This window comes from Macaca thibetana, chromosome 17 (assembly GCF_024542745.1).
Source record: "Macaca thibetana thibetana isolate TM-01 chromosome 17, ASM2454274v1, whole genome shotgun sequence".
Taxonomy (NCBI): domain Eukaryota; kingdom Metazoa; phylum Chordata; class Mammalia; order Primates; family Cercopithecidae; genus Macaca; species Macaca thibetana.
The window spans coordinates 46,803,654-46,818,941 of NC_065594.1; the positions used below are offsets into that span (position 1 = coordinate 46,803,654).

The 15,288-nt window shown below is 36.0% G+C and overlaps 1 protein-coding gene across 6 annotated transcripts in view; it reads right to left on the bottom strand.

The window, feature by feature from the left end:
• The window catches only part of PCDH9 (protocadherin 9), a 953,843-nt gene extending 952,239 nt beyond the window's left edge, over window positions 1-1,604 (bottom strand). For all 6 annotated transcript variants that reach the window (XM_050766520.1, XM_050766517.1, XM_050766519.1 and 3 more), the window contains exon 1: window positions 935-1,604. The gene's annotated coding sequence lies outside the window, so the exon portion shown is untranslated. The remainder of the gene's footprint in view (window positions 1-934) is intronic.
• Window positions 1,605-15,288: the final 13,684 nt, after the last annotated feature.

The following is a 15,288-nucleotide window of genomic DNA, read 5'->3' on the forward strand; positions in this document are numbered from 1 at the left end:
CTTGTTCTCCTCTCCCCCTCCCCCCGTCTCACCCTCCTCCTAGAGCCTCTAACCCGCCTCCCTCAGTCTTTTTAGGTGAAAGTGAAAAACCCTAAGTATTTAGCTATGGTTTCTACTAATTGCTTTGTCACATGTCAAATGTGTTTTCTTCTCTGCCACACTGAGTCACCTATTTTTTCTAAAAAGGCTATCTTTTTCTTTCCCCCCAGTTCTTCAACTGCCTTCTAATACAATCTTACTGGGAAACGAGCATCCGGACATGCTGCTGCAGCATCAGAAGCAGTAGTCACCGGCCACTACACATCCTCATTGCCTAAAAGCACAACACCAAGACTTCAGATTTCTTGCCCACAGCTTGCTCTCCTTTCTCCATATTGACAAATTATCCCCATTAGGATTCGTAAACACATTAAAACTTTTAAAAATGTATAATAATATAGGATTCCTTTTCCTAGAGGTGGAAGAGAGTGCCGAGATATAAGTGAAACGCAGCTAACATTCCCATGTAACATCACAATATTTCTACTGAACATAAAAGAGAAAAAAAAAAAACAAAGCTATTTCTTAATCCTGATTTCTGGTTAGAATATTAGTAACATTTGCCACACATAAATACTGCAACCCAATCATGCAGGTAAAAAGGCTTCTGCTTAGATGCTCCTGTAACTGCAGTTTAAACGGGTGCAAGGCTCCAGGCAGCTACGTACTTGAGTAGGACTGGTCAGTTCTCAGGCTCTAATCTTATCTGCATTAGGCTGCACAGTAGCTGATGCCCGCGATTAGTTCCGGCAGAGTGATGCAGGTAGGGATGCAGATACAGCCGAGTAGGTGAGCTCTGCCCCAACCGTCTACCCAATTACAAACATCTTTCGTCTACACTGAGGACACATCTAAACACGAATTTACAATTATGCATGCGAAACTTTACACTTACGTTAGTTGCCTCAACCTTTCTCCTTTCCCAGTATGCTGCAGTTAGGAATGATTTGTTCCAACACATAGAAAGCCATGCATCTGGTAGCACCAGTTTGGGGAGAAATCAGAAGCAGCAAAACGTTTCCTCCCTGTAAAATGTGTTGCTTCGGACTGGCAAATTAGCAACTCCAGAGAACAAATTCACGGATTTGTCGTTAGTCATTCTCTCCACATTTCGTCTCTCTTCCCCACTGGGTCTGGGTTCTTCTGGGTATGTAGCACACACACAACATTCAGTTGCACTTCTTCAGCTCAGGGATATTTTCCACAGCATCAAGCATACCATTTCCATCCGATGCCAGTACTGCTTAAGTCTCTAACTTCTTGTAGGAAACGTCAGAGTTGCGGTGATGGTGATTCTCTGACCGTTATCCGGGTGACAGTTGCCCGAAAAATTCCTAATCTGTTATTTCTTGCGTGCTTCAGAGACTCTAAGGCGCTCCTTTCCGTCTCGCATACTCTCCCTCTCTCCCTTCTCCTCTGCCCCTCTCTCCTTCTCCCTCTCCTCTCTCTCCTCTCTCTGAACTGAATTTCTTGATATAACTCTCAATAAGCCCAGAGGGAGGGCGTGATTGCCCAGGCCCCGCCCCCGGGCTCTGATTGGCCTGCATCTTGCGGTGCGGGCGGCCGCAGCCGGGCGCGAGGGAGGGGGCTCGGAACAAGGCGCTGACTGTCTCCCAGCCTCCCCTCCTCCTCGCCCCCTCGGCAGCCGCGAAAACCCGGAAATCTGATCCTGACCCCAGGAGAGCCGGGTTCCAGGAGGTGCACTGAGCATGCTCAGCAGGGTCCGGCGTTGGGTGGGACGCGCCGGCGCTCCCCAGGCCCGCGCGGAAGCGGCGCTCGCAGGCTCTGGCAGGGAGCGAACCTCCGAGCCCGGGCGGTCCGGCGGGCAAGGGCAGCGCGGGAGCCCTGCAGGGCGCGGGCGCGGATCCGGGGAACCGGGGCCACCGCTGCGGGCGGATCAGTGTCACCGAGGCGGCTTCGCACATCTCTTTGCTAAGTGGAGGGGCCAAAATGCATAGATGGGGGAGTCTACCCAGGATCCGAGGCGCGAGACGTACAGCCACCCCTAGGTAGGGAGCACGAGCCAACAGATCCCCGGAGTGCGTTAAATGAACAACATGCGCGGTGCTGCAAATAGAAGCTTTTGCTGGCAGGGACATTGGAAAGAAGGGCAAAGAGGGAGTTCAGCGAAAGGTGGGGACCGCAGAATTTGGGGTCTCTGCGGAGACAGGAAAGAAAATTAATCGGAGCACTTCCTACACGCACAGCCACGGAAACTGCCTTGGAAAGAGACAATGGCAGCGTCTGGGGTCCCCTCGGTCAGCCCGGGCCAGGCGGCTGCGCTTGCGAAGTCTCCTCTAGCGGTGCGGGACCGGCCGCGGCGGTGTATCGTGGCGGTCCCTGCACTTCTGCTCCAGCCGCGCCTTGGAAACCTGAGAACCTAAGCTCGCCGGGACTCGCGGCGGCTGCAAAACCCGTTTCCAGCCCACCTCACTGCAAACTTTGCTTCCAAGGTGCTGGAAGGAGTCCCAGACAGCTGTTTCCCAAGCTGTGGAACACTTCCTTTCCCCTAGGCACTTTCTGCTGAGTCCAACTTTCTTTCCTGTGATTCTTGCTTTTCCCGTGCATTTCATTTCTCTTGACTCCAGCTCTGTACTAAATCCTCACAAGTTTCTTATTTTCATACAGGAACTGGATGGAATGACTCCCGAAAAAATATAGCTTTATTTCTCAAATACTGACCCCCAAAGCACTATCTAGTGATATATTGGATTGATTTTTTTAAGTCAGTAAACCACAAAGGTTTGTGTAATGGCTTGTGCTTAACAACGCCTGATACCTGAGTAAAGTTTGAAGCATTAACATAGAAACAGTTCACTTGGAACAAAAATTTATTTTTTGACTGACCCATAAAGGTTGTCTGAGAAGGTCTTAGTACATGATTGAATAACTTGGTCTAACTCACAGGAAGAATAAAGGGCATTTATTTTAAACCTGTGTGTTCCCCATTCTGTAATGGGCTTCCTAGGCATTAAAGGCTCTTGACATACTTAAGCACTATGAGGGCGTGTTGGAGATCACCTCTTGTTTTTGAGTACAGTAGATTTTTTTTTCTTTTTTAAATAACATTTGTTTTTAAATATTTAAATTAAAATTTTAAAAAATCACGAATCAAGCCTACTAAGCCATATATTTAATAAATAATGGCATTATTTAACCAACTCATTTGATATCACAATTTTCCAACATGAAATTGTAAGCTCTTTTTAATTCAAACTTTTCTTTGAGTTAATAGTCACAGTTCAACAGCAGTGTCTAAAAGCCCACTGTAAAATCCATTAATCCCTTTATGTAAAATATAAAATACTTTCCTTGCAGATAGTACACTGTTTTTTTAAATAGCAAAGCAACTTTTATTATAGTAATGTTTTGTATGATTAGAATGTATATAATTTAAGAACAGAAGGGACTTCTAAGTATCCAAAAGTCAAAATAAAAATATTGCCTCACAGAATAATGTCAGTGAATTAAAGGATGATTCTTTTATCTTACCACAGTAAACGATCATTTTGCCATTCACAAAATCTACAATTAAAGCTAGTACATTGTTCCAATTGTCACCTATTTTATGCACTGCACTGTTTTTAAATAAATGAACCATCATTCTGATACATTTACAATAAACATAGCAGCACAGCCACTTTCCAGTTCATTTCATAAGCACTACAGTTATATCATATTCTTATTCTAATCATACCGTAGTCATTTCAAAGTCATGTTGTAGTCGCAACACATAGCTTAGCAATAATTATTTAACATCATTATTAAACGGAATTGTTTCTCTTTGCTAAGGGATAGCTTCACGTGCTGGCAGAACCCATTATTACCTCGTGCTCATAAATGAAATCAGTATGAACACAAGATGAAGGTTAGAGAAGAGAAAAAAAAATCATCACATGATTCCATTTATGACTATGAGACTTCAATTAAAGAAAACCACAGGTCAAAGCCCCAGAATGAAATATGTCTAGATTCTTTTCAAAGGAGATGGAGTTTAAGAGACAAATAGAGCTATGGACTCAGGGCATTATATCCTTTAGGTGTTTATTTGGCATTATCTAAATGATTGAGATTCCTTAATGGTCTCAGCTTTACCTCTTAAATCTAGAATAGTTGAGACTAGTTTGTCCTATAATAAATAATCCGACTTCTAAACTCTAAAATTAGAACTATTATTAGAGATCTTATTAATATTCCTAGAGGAAAAGTAAATATAAAGGGTCATATTCCTAACCCTGTGTTATCACAACTTAAGGTTTCTTCCCAAAACACTGTATAAATCATTTTCCTAATGAGAGCTGTTCATAATCCACCTCTCCAATATTAATTTTTAAGTTAGATCTGTGTAATTATGAATTAGGGAAATATTCTTAATTTCAGTTTTTGTAAGGGAACACCTATTTGTTTTTATGCTGTATTTTATCATTGTTTTTCCTTAGCGAATTTAATAAAATGTTAGATTTCCAATATCGATCTTCCAGTATATATATTAGACTTCTAATTAGATCTCTTTAATTAACCCTTATTCATCTTTGTCAAAGCATATTTTCTACTGCAAGGAATTATGATGTTCTCACCTGTGTTGTACCTGATTTTAGCATCAGGAATCAGGATACTAATGGGAATTATGGCATTTGAGCTATAGTAAAATTGCTTTAGTGTTTTCTGCTTGTTATATAGGTCATGGGATACTTGTGAAGCTAAGTCACCTTCGGCCAGCTAACTGAAGACTAAAATGCTTTTGCAGATTTAAACACAAACAGATGTGGAGTTAATAAAATTATTTTGTGTTCCACAAGTTTAATATTGTTCTATTTATATATTTAAACAATGATTTTCATGCAATGGCATTTAATAACCTAAATTATTAAGCAATTCAGTTTGTTAATTGGATTTTCATCTAGAATTTTCTAGTTACCACTCAGCATTTTAAAATTACATTTCACACGGAGATTGTAAAGGCTGTTTCTGTAAGTTACATTTAGAGAAAAGACCGACTGTAATATTCAGAATGATCAAATGACCTCCACAAGGACTTCAAGACTAATATTTTTAACTCTAATATACTAGTTCTATATTCCAATCATAGTTAAAAATAATATAAAAAATACTTTTGTGGCCTGTACTTCTAAGACTCCTTTAATCCAGGTGTCTTATTGTGTCTAACAGACACTAATCAATCATTCACAGGGGCTCTTATGTCACAGCAGGCATTATTGTCCCCATTTCACAAAAAAGACTAGACTATTGTACTGTACTTCTGGGGAAAATTGTGCTAAAAATACTCAGGGTTATTTATATTATCACTGTTTAGAAAATGACAATGCAGAATTTTAACACCGCAAAAAGAAAATTAACACCTTTTAAGGCTATGCAAACTGGCAAAGTATAGTAAGCTCCTTGAATAATTCTGTTGCTTCACTATTTATTATTAGCTCTTTCATTTTGAATACCTTTTTAAAAATCTTTTTACCTTTTCATTTTTAGAAAAACCTAGTCCAAGATAATCAAATCACAAAGGAAAGCAGGTGACAACCTTCATTCTTTTTGAAAGACTGAACTAAATTTATCCCAATTTGCTATATTTTTATGACTGACAAGGATTATAAATGTCAGACTTGTAGCTCTAATAGTTATCACAATGTAAACTGACATTTTCCAGTGCCACTATTTTATCATGATTACTATTTAAATAAAGAAAATATTGAATTCTCAAGTTTTGTAATTACTTCTTTAAAATTTCAGATTATTTATAGGTGTAGCTTTCATAATAGATTTTTTCCGCATCACATGTAGGGCTCAAGCAATCATGTAGAAAACATAAAAAAATGTTTTAAGATAGTAAACAGAATAAATGTACAATAATTTGATTAAAGTCTTGTAATTTCCAGTGAAATATAATGTGAAAATGTTTTTATTTCTTGGGTCTTTATGACATGTATTTCTCTAATCTGTAAGGTAAGAACTATTAGATTGAAATATAGACGATTAGCTATTCAAATTACATTTATAAAATGATAAATGTCTAAAGACGTAAGAAAAGCTTACGTATTTTTTGGAAGCATCTCTGCTTGAACTTAAAAATAGAGACAAGAAAATGTTGAGATAAGAACACAGTTCAAGCACAATAGCATTTGCCCAAAAATAATTCAGGAAAGTTTTTTAAAAAGGTATGAGAAATTTTAAGAATTAATAAACATATTACAATGTATTAAAAATTCTCTTTCATTACATTCTTATTCAAAATACTACGTTCCCTAAAACAGAACTTTGTGTTACCTGAAATAACATTCTTTTGGGAACTTTTCATTATGTATTTCTTCAGTCCTCCCTTCTTGATTCTTACAATGTTTTTTGTCTTTTGTTTTTAAATAAACTCACATGATATTCTTCTAGAAGCCCAATTTGTTACATAATGTGCACATAAATAGACTTACTAATATAGGGGAGGATGCATAAGCCTCATTTTTCTCTTATAGTCTCCTCTTAGGAACCAAATTCCCCCCACAGTCTCCCTCTAATTGAATTAGGATGAGTCAGGGAGACAATGTATATTGTTGACTTCTGCAGTCCTGGCTTAACTCCATATCACTGATAACACCAAAGTAATGGAAATGGGGATTGCTAAGCCCTTTAAAAGATACTGTTCTGCTTTTTATGGGAATTAAGTTAATGTTACTCTGCTTACAAAAATTACATGTCTTTGTATGTATGTATGTGTACACATATGTTCTTTAGAATAATTTTTTTCTTAAATGAAAATCCTATTCTCTAGTGCCATGTAATACAAGCCTTTAAATAGTCCTACAATGTACCATGTCTTTTCATTCCCATGCTTTTGAATTTACTGTTCTCTAGCCACAGATTGGTAAAACATTCAGAAAGAATTAAGAGAACGTCAAAGAAACTTCTTGACTTCAGGGAATGGGGTTGGTAAGTAAGCCAGAATATATCATAAAAAAGATTAATTTTTAAAAATAGTATGTCATAAGAAACATTATATGTGGAGCTTATAAGAAACTCTAATTTAAAACGTTATCCTTGGAAAAATATCACTTGTAAAATACAAGACAAACAATAAGTACCTGTAATAATAACATTGAAAAGATTATGAATATTTCCTGATGTCACAAAAATATTCATGTAATGTTTTGACTTTAAAGAACAAATGAGTACCGTGTTTTACATCTATGGGCTAGTTGCAAATTACTTATGTAATTTCTACACATTACAACTATACCAATGTAGGTGTCCTTAATGGCTATGCTGAAAGAGAGTAATTACATTATTTTTGAATAATATTTGTCCCTCACCAGGAGATGAGGCCAACTTTTTGGTATATTATAACAGATAAGTGGATTCTAAAGATCAGGTGAAACTTCAGGTAAACGCCACAATTAGTTGAAAAAGGTAGAAGTGAGAATTACATAAAATAATTGCAAAGTATGTAAGGGAGAAATCCATTGTTAAAAAATATATTAATCACCTCATTCAAAAACCTATTTTCAAAGACATACTATATTTAAAAAATAAAGATTAAAGATATGTGCTATGTTGAAAAAAAATTGTACTACCCTGAAAATATTTTCTACTTTGTGTATACCCATCACAATATCTCTTTTATGTTTTAAATTTTAAATATTTTGCTTGTTGCATTAATCTTAATAGTTTGAATACTCACTAGCAAGTAAGTTCTTGATTACATAAATGTACTACCAAATTATTTTTAATCTTTATATTGGTTCAGATGGTTTATTGGGTTTATTATTATAAGAATAACATTGTGCTAAAGTTGACTTCTTCTTGATTTAAATAACATTCCAGGATATTTACTGAACCTGAGTCCATGTTTCTCAAACTTTAATGTGAGTAAAATAGCCCAGAGATCTTGTTAAATTAAAATGTAAATTCTGATATATTAGCTTTTCAATGGGAGCTAAGGTCCTATATTTCTAAAAAGTTCCCAGGGGATACTGATGCTATTGATCTCTGGACCACAGATAAGGTAGCAAGGACCTAAAAGGCGTGTTAAATACAAAGTATCATGGCTAAAGGGTGAGAGTGGAAAGCAAAAGCAGAAGGTTACAGAAAGAATCACCCCTACCATTTTATCATACAAAGATTAGTTTTGTTACCAAGCATTCTTTTGATGCTAGTACTGCTCAGAGGGGCAAGAAATGTATATATCATTCACATATTAATTTAATTTAGATTGTCTCTTTCTCTCAGAGATTAGATATCTAGAGCTAAATTTTAGTTTTACTTTGAACTAGGAGTGAGGAAGAGGTCTGTTTGGACCTTAGTAGTCTTCAGAGGAAGGCAAATTACATAGAACAGATCAATAGGCCTGGGGCACTTGCTGAGCAATGCGGGGTACCAGGTCAGATGGGGGTGGAAGGTGTCAACAGGAGGTAATAGAATACATGGTGGACACATTTGGGTCATCTCCAAAGCCCATTAGATTTCTTCCTTCTTTGGAAATGTCTTCCCCTATATTCCATCCACATGACTATAATCAAAGCATCTATCTTCACATTATGTGGACTCATGCCACAATGCCTGGAATTGATGGATCCACCTTACTGTGACAACACTTGACTGAATTTGCAAAGACCCTCAATTCAACATGGACCAATGATCCCATTCTCCAAAGAACCCAGACCTGTAAGATGGATACTCTAAGATCAATCTAATTATTCTGTGAACAGTAAGTGGTGTATACTCAGGAGTGATTAGAAGCAATAGTTTTTCTTGATATAGGCCAGAATACCAAAGGAAGCTTGAGAGTGAAAGAATAAGAAAAACAAAGATGATGCACAGAAGGAATCAGAGATAGGGAACTCCTAATGGTGGGTAAATACCTGGTTCAAGTTCATTATTTTTGTTCAGTCACATCCCTGCCACTAATTTTTAAGAGCTACTCGATTGGCATTTTATATTTGTAAAGAATAAGAAAAGTTGATAAAAATAAAAGGTTTACAATTTAGTGGCTTATCACCTGGGGGTGATTTGGCTCCTTCAGGGGCATTTGGCAATGTCTGGAGACATTCTCATTGCCCCAGCTGCAACATGGAAGGGAATCTTCATGGGAGAAGGAGAGATGGGTTGGTACTTGCATCTAGTGACTGAAGACTAGAGATGATGCTAAACATCCTATAATGCACAGAACTTCAGCCTCCTGCAATACACAAATGTACATATACAACAAAGAATTATCTGACCCAAGCTGGCAGTAGTGTTGAATTTGAGGAACCCTGCTTAAGAGAATAGAATTTTTTGTGTGTGTATGTGTGTGTGTAGATAGATAGATAGATAGATAGATAGATAGATAGATAGATGGATAGATAGATAGATATTAGATATCTAAAGCTAAATTTTGGCTTTACTTTGAACTAGGAGTGAGGAAGAGGTCTGTTTGGAGCCTGGTACTCTTCCGAGGAAGGCAAATTACACAGAACAGACCAATAGGCCTTAAGACACTTGCTGAGCAATGTGGGGTACCAGGTCAGATGGGGGTGGAAGGTGTCAACAGGAGGTAATTGAACACGTGGTGGACACATTTGAGTCATCTCCAAAGCTCATGAAAGTTCTTCCTTCTTTGGAATATATACAGATAGATAGATAGATAGACCATATATATATACACACACACACACATGTACACTATATATATACAGATATATCATATATATACACTATATAATAGATATACCATATATACACAATATATATACAAATATATATATTACTCATTTAAGTAAATTTATATCGAAGTTCCCAAATTGCCAAATCAAAAAATAAAATATCACTGGAGTTTATTTGTAAAGACCTAGAGGAATATGTCTGTACAAAATATGTTACAATTTATTTTTCCAAAGTACAAGTTAAAATTGAAGAAATAAATCTCTTTTCTAGCCTTTAGTGACAAATATTCTATCTTTATGGAAGGCACAGGGAAACTGCAAATCAACAATTGGTCCTGAACTTGACCATTTCTGTCCAGTCTTATTTTCAGAAAAGATAAGATTCCTTAATGTGTATATTAGCACTTTTATGTTTTATGGTAACATGCAATATATTCAGTATAAAACTCAAATGTATATTATACCTTTATCATTTCTACAATGAGAGTAGTTAAAAATAACTTAACCCACCCACAAATTTTCCGACAAAATATGGTTGCTCTAGATTCTGTTATACACCTGGGACTCAGTTGGAATATTCATCAGCTGAGAAAATTAAAACTATGATTACTTCAAATAGAAGATGAGCTCTCCCTTGGTTCTAATAAAGCATCTATAATGTCCTTCAAATATGTGGTTATAAACAAGCTTGAAAAAAATGTAATTTATGTAGTTAGTTGCTAAGATGTGTTTTATTCCGGTTACCACAGCTCAGTAACTTACTTTAATTCCTCCAAAGAATACAGAGCACATGTATATTGTATTTTAAAGATTTTGGGTCAACTTAATTGCTCCTGAAAACTAGCAAATTAAATTGCAATAACAACCTGAAAATGAGCAAAAACTTGTTGAATTAGGTTAAATATGCATTCAGAGCAAAACAAGAATCCTAAAGAAATATTGAATACAAGAAAAATTAGTTTGTAACGATACAGTATTTAGCTCTATAGAGTGTCGTTTTAAGAGTTAAAAATAGCGCTAACGTAATTCTAACTATGGTAAACACTGCCATCTAGAGGACTTTTATTGTAATGCAGAGCAAAACGAAAATGCCTGAAAGTGGGAAATGTACAGGCCTGTACTGCAGTTTTTTTTTTTTTTTTTTAATAGATTTCTCAAATCTGACAAAAATTATTTATTTCAAGAAATTAGCTTAACTGCAACAGTAATTCATTAAGGAATTATTTACTATGATTTACAGTATCAATACTAATACATTGTCAAAAAAATTATTTGAAATATTTTTATTAATCATAAGTTGTTACGCTTGTAGGTAATTTTGATATTATAAAAAAACTAATTATAAGATATATAGTCATATTCTTGTGAAAGATAAATAAGAGTCAATAGCTAGAAAAACTAGAAATACAATCATGTTAATATATATATAATGAATATTTCTTTCAGAAAAGCAACTAAATTACCTGTACTATTATTATTATTTCTTCCTATCTTTCCTCTTTTGATGTGAATACTTTTCAGTCCTATTACATTAACTTCCATAATGTGCTGATTTCCAAGGTGGTGACTGGGCCTCTGTGGGTTTACTCAGGACCTACAAAGGTGTTAAAAGAGAGGTACCTTGCTATGTTTGTTTCCTGTTTAAATAGAAATACTAGCACATAGACAGTTTCCATTGTCAAAAATCGGTGAATAGGAAAAAACATATTTTTTTCCTATGACAAATTTTCCAGGGACCAGTAGTATCTATTTTTAAGTTAAGTGAATATTAGACACATTTATAGTAAAAAATTAAAGAAATGTTGCCTAATCAAATTTATTTTTACATGCTCCCTAGATTTCAGATAGTTAGTGAAATTTGTGAAACAGTCTACTTCTTATGAATTGTAACAAATGTTATATGTATTTGCAGTTTTTTTTAGATGACTAGGATTTTATTTTAGTTTTAGTATCTTTTTATGGTAACCCTGAATGCACTTAAAGAGCTGGAGATTACAAATTTAATTCTGTGCCTAGAAAGAAAAGTAGTGTGTAAATTTCAAATCAATTCAGATAAGACAGATATGTAGCATTAAAATGTAATTCTGTCAATTTGCTATAAAGCTGTGGAGATGCCTATTTAAGGGTGAAATCTATGACAAGTTAAAGTAATTTTTCTTCTCATAATTTGATGTTTTAATTACAATGAATATCCATAAGAATCTGACACCATTTTATTTGATTATAATTTTACATTTATGTGAGTAAGAATTACAGAGTTGATGATAGTGATGGAATTTTGACTAGTATAATCATCATCGTATTGAATCTGGTGTTTCAATTGTAAATGATTATTGAGGAGGAAGGAATGAATTAAATCAATATCAATGAACATACCTATAATAACTTCTGTTTTATTAGAGACTTATAGTTTTGTATTTTTATCATACATATATAATATACATGTATAATCACTGTGGAAAATATACAGGAAGAAAATAGAATATAAGAGGAGTCGAAAATGTAAAATGTTTAGACATCTCTGAAAACTTCTTAAATTTGATCCTTACTAGCTTTTTTACTAAGAAAACTTTCACGTGTAGAGAAATAGTAAAATCTCTCTAGATTCAACAATTTTAAATAGTTTGTCCAATTTCTTTGATTCCTCTTTCACATATTTGCTCCAACATTTGAAAGTAAAGTATAGATCACATTACCACAAAATCATTCAAAATACATCTCCGAAGAATAAGGATCATTGCCTACATGCCATGCTATTATTAGCCCATTTAAGGAAGTAATAATAATTCCATAAACATCATCTTATATCTACAGTATTTTAAATTTTTAAAAATTTATTTCCAAGAAGTTGATAGACATTTATGGGGTTTTTCTTCTTCTAAATCCAATCTAGTCTGATCACATTGCCTTTGTTTTCTCCTTAGTTTCTTAGTTTAAAACCGTTCCCTCCATTTTCTTCCCCATGACTTTGAATTTCTGATAAGTTTAGAAAAGTTGTGGGGTAGACTCTTTCACAATCTGGATTTGCATAATTGCTTCTTCTTAGGATATTAACTTGATTCTCTGTGACCTGTATCTTTGTCAACTGGAAATTAGATCTTAAGCAGTGCTAGCCAATAAAAATACTATTTGCGGCTGGGGGCCGTGGCTCACGCCTGTATTCTCAGCACTTTGGGAAGCTGAGGTAGGAGGATCACCTGAGGTCAGGAGTTTGAGACCAGCCTGGCCAACCTGGTATAACCTTGTCTCTACTAAAAATACACAAAATTAGCCGGGCGTGGTGGCGGGCGCCTGTAATCCCCGCTACCCAGGAGGCTGAGGCAGTCGAGTCGCTGGGAGGCAGGGGTCGCTGTGAGTTGAGATGGTCCCGTTGCACTCCAGCCTGGGTGACAAGAGCGAAAATGCTCAACGAAGAAAAAAAAATTATTTGCATCACTTACATAATTTGAAATATTTTAATAGCCACTTTCCAAAAATAAGGTGAAAAACTATTTTAATAATATATTTAATCCAATCCAATATATCCAAAATACATCATTTAATAATATATAGCTAATATAAAAATTTGATATGTTTAACCTTCTTTTTTAAAAGTACTATATTTACAAAATGTGATGTGTATTTTACCCTCATAGCACATTTTAATTTGCACTAGTCACAAATCATATGACTACCATGTTGCCTATCACAAGACAAGGTCTTAATTAGATTACAACGGAATATTCTGGGTGATATTAGTTCATAGGTGAGGTTGTATTCTTCATATTCAATTACACCAAGGGACTCGTAATGCCAGATTGTTTCACTGTTCATGATATGATGTATGGTCATTTTATTAAGGAAATAACTGCAATTCCTTGTATTGTAGAGGACTTTTCCACCTTTCAATGAATAAATGATTTGTGGGGTGCTGCATTGATTCCAAATATTCTGTCACTGCACAAACGGGCACCAATTAATTCTGACATCCATTGATGACCTTCATATGAACCCCGAATTAATTATGTGTATTAATATTAATTAATATTATGTGTGCCAAAATAAAGATTTTCTAATCCTATTTTTCCTTCTCTAGTTTTATTTTTTGAGACAGGATCTTGCTGTGTCCCCAAGGCTGGCATGTAGTGGTGTGATCATAGCTCACTGAACTCCTAGGCTCAAGCGATTCTCTCACCTCAGCCTCCAGCATATCTGGGACTACAGGCATGCACCACCATTCCTGGCTAATGTTTTTTTAGGTTTTTTTTTTTTTTTTTTTTTTTTTTTTGGGAAGGCATCTCCCTATGTTGCCCAGGCTGGGGTTGAACTCCTGGCCTCGAGCGATCTTCCCACCTCGCCTCCCAAAGTGCTGGGATTACAGGTATGAGCCATAGCACTGGCTTCCTTATTTTACTAGATATCACTCTTTGGTAGAGAAAATCTTTCCTCTTTCTCTTTTTCTCTTACCCTTGCTTTTTAGAAAATTCCCAAACAACCAGATTTTTAAATTCCCGATACTCCTTTCTATTTTCTGAGGGTTTCTTTTCCATATTATCCTTTTTCTTGAATGCAAATTTTTCTCAAATTATTCTGAGTGTACTAGGTAGTTCTTGATTTGGTTTAATTTTGAACTCACTTTATGAACATGGTCCAGGCTCAGGATAGAGGGAGCCAGGATCCAGAACTCATGCCTGGGAGGAGAGCCAATCCCTGGTCAGGAATACCCATTAAGGAAGGCACTTCTGTATTGTCAGACTGAAATTTCAGGTTGCTCTCATACACATCAGCTAGCATAACCTAAAGTCACATATAGTCTTTCTTACTCTCCAAGTTGTGAGTCTTGGATTATTCTAGGTTTACTCCCAAACTTCCTACACTCTGAGCTATAGTTTTCTTTGCTTTGTCTGAATATATGCTTCCTTTGTTTTTTGATACTCTAAATTAATTGAAGCTTCGGATCTGCTTATTGACTTTTGCACTCTTAACTCTTGTGGCTTTTGTTTTACTGTCATTCCTTTACTGTCATTGCGAGAGGGTTTTTTTTGAAAGAGTTAAAACAAACATGAAATCGTTCTTCTACCTGAGAAAATAAGTTTTATATGTGCACAGAGACATGCACAGCCACATATATAATCTGAATAAATATATCCCAGAAACAGATGGGTGTGGTGGCTCATGCATGTAATCCCAGCACTTTGGGGGGCCGAGGTGGGTGGATCACCTGAGCTCAGGAGTTTGAGACCAGCCTGGCCAACATGGTGAAACTCTGTCTCTATTAAAAATACAAAAAAAAAAAAAAAAAAAAAAAAAAAAATAGCTGGTTGTGGTGCAGTGCACCTGTAATTCCAGCTACTTGGGAGGCTGAGACATGAGAATCGCTTGAACCCAGGAGGCAGAAGTTGCAGTGAGCCAAGACTACCCCATTACACTCCAGCCTGGGTAACAAGAATGAAATTCTGTTTCAAAAAAAAAAAAATCCAGAAATGAGTTGCTTCAATTACACTAAAATGAATACAGCATCACCTGTGCTGGTTGCCCTTGGAACAGCCTCCAGTCATCTGATTATTTCTCCCTTAAGATGATAAATTCAACAGACAATTTTCTTTGTTCTTTTTTTTTTTTTTTT